This window comes from Pinus tabuliformis, chromosome J (genome assembly GCF_031772625.1).
Source record: "Pinus tabuliformis cultivar Carrire ecotype Pingquan chromosome J, CPIR1, whole genome shotgun sequence".
Lineage (NCBI taxonomy): Eukaryota > Viridiplantae > Streptophyta > Pinopsida > Pinales > Pinaceae > Pinus > Pinus tabuliformis.
Window position 1 is genome coordinate 814,389,004 of NC_142295.1, and position 5,801 is coordinate 814,394,804.

Below are 5,801 nucleotides of genomic sequence, written 5' to 3' on the forward strand. Positions count from 1 at the left end.
TATTTTCCTACCTCTTTTGATCGGTCCTTTGCTTGTAGTCGGTTCCAAGATTTTTATCTTTTCCTCTGTCTCTCCCCATCTTCTATTTCCTTTCCTTCCTTGTTTGTTTCCTTCCTTCGCCATCCATCTCTTCTTGCTGCTTTTTACTTTTTGGTCCAAGTGGCTCAGTTGGACTGGGGCTTGGTAGTGACTGGTGTGGTTCAAGTGTCATGCCCTCAAAGTCTTCTGCACACAATTTTTTAAGCTACATATAACAGAAACTAGAATTAAAACATCATGAACCATCATCAAATTTTCCATAGTGAACACATAATAATTTATGCTCTGTAATTTGGTCTTGATTTTGACATAATTCCTTATATTCTTGTTTTGATACTCAGCCTAAGAATGGCCTTGATCCTTTCAGGATTCCAAGCATGCTTCCCCAAATCTGGATGAGACTACTCAGGAGCGGTCTCTTTCATCCACTTCATTCCCTCTTTACCATTTTTGCCCCCATCGACACCTAGGTTCCACACACTTCCCTCAAGGTTTCATAGGATAGTGACAACACCATCCTCCATTTTGCTTCCCATGAGAAGTTGAATTTCCCCTCTGTCTGGCTCCAGTAAGACCACTGTGCATCTCCAACATTGTATGCTCCTGATCCTACCAACCAGTTTCCTGAAGTTCTTTCTTTCCCAGGTTTCGCCACCCGAGATGGCAAGACAATGCTTCTCTCTTTCCCACCAAACTAAATTTTTGTCCTTAGGCCATAAGATTCATACCCTTCGTCAGTGAATCCCCTCAAAGGAGCTGGGCCAAAGCCCAATTTGAACATTCTCCATTCCTCAGTTTTGGGGCCAGTTACTGCACCCTCTTATGCAAGCCCATTCTAGATCTCGAATTGAAATTAGACTAAGGATTTGCAACTAGGCCAACGGGCCCAAGGAGGTACCACGATAATATATCACTTCAAGCGTCCCATAGTTTTATTTGAATGCTTCCCTCTCAATCCACATACCCATCCTTAAACTGCCTAAATTTGTTTTCTGAGAGGCATAGTTGAAGCCGCTTGGGATGATGCTTCTGGCATCAATTTGACCCAACATTCTCCTTCTAACCCATGACCTAGCTTCCCTAAGATGAAAACCAAATGTCCTTCCCCCCTCCTGGGATGTCTAACCAGTCAATCCCACCATAGGTTGATAGGCCAATTACCCAATGATACCGAGAGGCCTCAGTTCCTAAATCGATAGGGAACACCATAATTATTAACTAGTAATCATCTAAATGATTCATTACAGTGCCTATTTCTATTTGAAGTCTTCACAGATTCCAATTCATATTTTTCGAACCAACACAAGTGAAGACAGGGAGCACATACCAGGTTTTCTAGGCAAAAATTTGAACACTCGTCGACATCCCCCAATACTTGACTCTTTCAACCTCCATCTGTGTGTCATGCATTTTCTTCCTCCATGCAAATTTTTCTTGACCTTACCACCTTTCCTTTTAGTTTTCTCGTCCACATGCCTGACATCCCTTCCAAGAAGCACACCACATGATCTTCTCCACTATCTGTCGCCCTTCCTCTTGCGTGTGGGTCTTAGGATGGGAGTACACATACTTTCCCATAAATTCCATTCATTAATTATTTCATACCATCGGATGTTCGTGCTGTCAATTTCTTGTTTCCCCCTCACCACTTGCCGGCTTCTGTGCCAGTTGTCTGATCCTGTGTCACTATACCCTCCATGCCATCTTGTTAGCTTCTCTTTCCTCTGCCCGCCTTGATAGTTGTTCCTGTCCTGCATTGCTCGTTCCTCCACTTCTGCTTGCCGATTCCCGTGGCCCCTGGCCAACCTCTCTTCCTTATGCCCATCATGCCATCTGGTTGACTTCCCTCTCCTCAGCCCACCATGACATCTAGTCGAACCCTCTCTCCTCTATCTTGCATGACTTGGCGCATACCAATCAGTGGTTTAAGAAAGAATTATTACTCCCACTATGCATTGTCATTTCTTCATCGTCACTTTATGTATCCTCAAAATTACCCAGAGTAAACAAGGAACCCATACCAAATATAGTTTTACATTCAAATGTATAAGTTAAATAACAATTATTATTAAAAGAACTTCGAAAATAGGATATAGGATCATTATAATATAAAAAAGAGCACTCATGTGCACCTCAAGTTGTTAGAAACATACTCTTGAAAATGTTGGCAAGACGTGGTGCTTTTTCCCTCACAAAATTTTTATGCTCCTTAATTTTGTACTCCTATTTACCCACAATAAAATTTCACACACACCTTGCATCCTTGTCTTCGCCTTTTCCTCCCTGATTCTGAAAAACATTGAAATTCAATTAATGAAAATTTTAAACAAAAAAACTTGTATAGGATCATAACCCCAAAACATGTAATTGATCAAAATAATGGAAACCTTTTAGATGATGGAGATGCATTTTATTTGTAATCAACTAATATCCAGTTATCCAGGATTGTATTTTCTCCATGATAATGAATTGAAAAACTAACTTTGTGGTCAGCAATTTTTCAAATTCATACTTGACATTGGAAAAGTACACTCACTATAATGGATCTTAATGATGGTATACAAACATTAATAGGAATTGGGAGCAATTAAAATAATCATAAATATATGATTTGTTGAAATATAACTTGTGAAATGACCCAATAAATATCAACATTAAAAAATGCAAGTTTGCAATAGGTGCTTAACATAAACACAATAATAAGCTAGCCATGCCTTTAAGATAGGAAAGTGGGTTATCGAGTGCCCACTAATATTATTTCTAATCCAAATCCATTTTTTTATCTTAGGATGGGTTCGTCTCAAGAAATTAAAAGTAGGAAAAAAAATCCTAGCTAGATTAGGAATCAACAAAAGAAATATGAGGCGGTCATTAGCAGAGAACTGGGAAAAAAAACTACGTGATAAGATAACAAATATGAAATGAAATAAGACATTTCAAGAGTATAGAAAATAAATATTATCATGGTTTGACATTCTAATAACATTCTAAACAATGTAGAGGCACCATGTCCCGTTCTCCTTATTTTTTCTTTGCAATCACAAAAGGTAGTTGCGTCAAAAACCTCAATCATAAAGAATGGAAAACCAAGATATCAAGGCACTCACATATAGGCTTGGTTGGGATGGTCCTCTTTAATTTATATGGTTTGAACGAGTTAATTTTCTTGTAATATATACACAATCCTAGTCAAGGGTTTAGATTTCCATATGTATTTGGATTACCTCTTCCTAGAAATATAGGCTATAGCCAGGGACTTACGGATATAGATAGTGCAAAAATTTTTGCGTATTTTTATTTTTCTGATTCTGTATTTTAATATAGTCCATTTTTTGTACAAGTGCCAAAAATTCCAATAAATCTTATTTCCTCATGTCCCCTCCATTACGATATCAGGATAGATATCAATGCTTATTTTGAGATTCAAGAGAGGCTCCATTTCCTCTTCTACTACCCAAAACAACAATGCCTTACTCCTTTCATGAAAATTTTGCAAGTATAGATATCATTCATTATGAGTCACACACCTTAAAGAGCATCACCTCATATTTCTCAGTTGTGACATCTAAGAGGATCAACAAGTAATAATTAGATACCTAGGATACATCAAGGCACAGATCACTGAGACCTATTTTCTCCTCTTGACTCCCTCTTGCAAGGGCCATCCTACTTTTGATCAAGGGAAATACACCACCATTAAAGTAGAAAACCACCTCCAAGTGGCCCCAAAATCAAATTCCACACCTACGAACATACTACTCACCAGGTTCAACTTAGTGGTCAGGACTTAGCTTCCTATCAGCATATTCCTCCCATCAACATTAGATGTTAGGATCATAAAGCTCCCATATTATTTTTCCCCCAAATACATACAACCAAACAACTTAATTATAGTCACTCCCTTATGGATCTAATCTACCAATGGATCACTATTTTGCAATGATTCACAACTCTAACAACAAGCCGAGATCTCAATCACATCCCTCATCCTTGCCCCCATCCCCATCAATGCTTAACATATTCTCTCTTTTTGATGAAAGAGGCAATGTAATGGACACTTCACACTACTTCATGACTTGAACAACAATCCCACTTCTTGGTCTTCTCACTCATCCTTAGCCACCAACTCCAATAGGGATTTAAATCCTCTTTAGATTAGTATCATTTTTTGTAGCCTTTGATCTATAAAGTTTCTATTGTACCAACACCTTATGTACATTATCTTCTACTAGCTAGACATATAGTGTCTAGTCCCTTCCCAGCTCTTATAACTTATATCATTGTTCTTTTAGTAGAAGATGCCTTAACTCCAACTTTGTACTAACAATAGATATACTTTTATAGTCCCATTGACGCATTTTTGTGATATTTTGTTGGATGTTAATATTATTTACTTATCTACCCACAATCACTACAAACAACTCATAGATATATAGAACATAATACCTTCATCAATTTCCTTATGAAGGAAAAAGGTTTTAAAAGAGTCATTTGACTGTGAAGTTGGGTCACGAAATTATTTTAATTTATCCATTTCTCAAGCTATTTTTTAAATACCTATCATTGGGGAGAAAGAATTCGACATAGAAAACAGTTAAGATACAATGATTTTCTTCACATCTAAGTTTTGTGGTGCATGTCCATACAACAACATCATCAATGAACAAAATAAACACTAAATAATTACAAAACACATAAGTAAAATAATAATTGTAGCATCAACAACAAATATTTTCCACAAAATGTAACCATAAATATAATGAATTTATAAAGAAAAGTATTCCCAAACATATTGCATAAGGAAAAAAAGTATATGACCTAAACCCACCATATATTGTGAAGAAAGAAATGTAATAACATTGATCATTAGCATAAATAGTAAATATAGTGAAATTTTTTTAGTTATTTATGTTTTAGTGACGTCTTCTCATATTTATTTAATTCAAGTTACATAATCTATTTGTAAGCACATTAACATCATATCACATATAAATGAATTATGGTTATAAGAAGCATTTATTTGAGTTATTTTCTGAGACAAAGGTTCCTATATTCCTAAAATGTTATAACATTAAAATTATAAAAAGAAATGTTGATTCGCAATTATTTCTAGATATACATTTCATCTTCGTCTTGTTGGGATGAGCTCAAAAATGAGAAGAAAAAGAAATCTGTATATATTTGTATCCATCTACATTTTCAATTTAGGAATATTACCTAGACAATTTCATATTATAGATTAGTTTTTAGATCTTATTCTCAAAGTTTATATCCAAAATAAGATCCCAAGGAAACAACTCTGGTTTTGCACTGTCGAATGTTATCTATCAAGAACCATTAAAATTTTAATGAAATTTCCAATTTAGAGTCCAATATTTAAATGTTAGCCATCTACCCTAGGAAATTTGCAAAATTAATAAAAAATGCCCAACGATGTGTATAATATTGGTCAAATTTGTCAGACTACATATCGATATTATCAGAGACAATTCCAATATATCTTTCAAAAAAGTTAAAATGAGGAAAGTTTGTCTCTTCCAATTGATTTTTCTTTTGAATTTCTAAATAAAATCAATATAAAATAAATATGTAAAATAATAATTGCAGCATTAACAAAAAAACATTTTCCACAAATTGGAACCATAAATAGAATGAGTTTAAAAAAAAAAGTATTTCCAAACATATTGCATAAGAAAAACAAGTAGATGACTTAAACACACCATATATTGTGAAGAAAGAAAGATAATAACATTGATCATGTG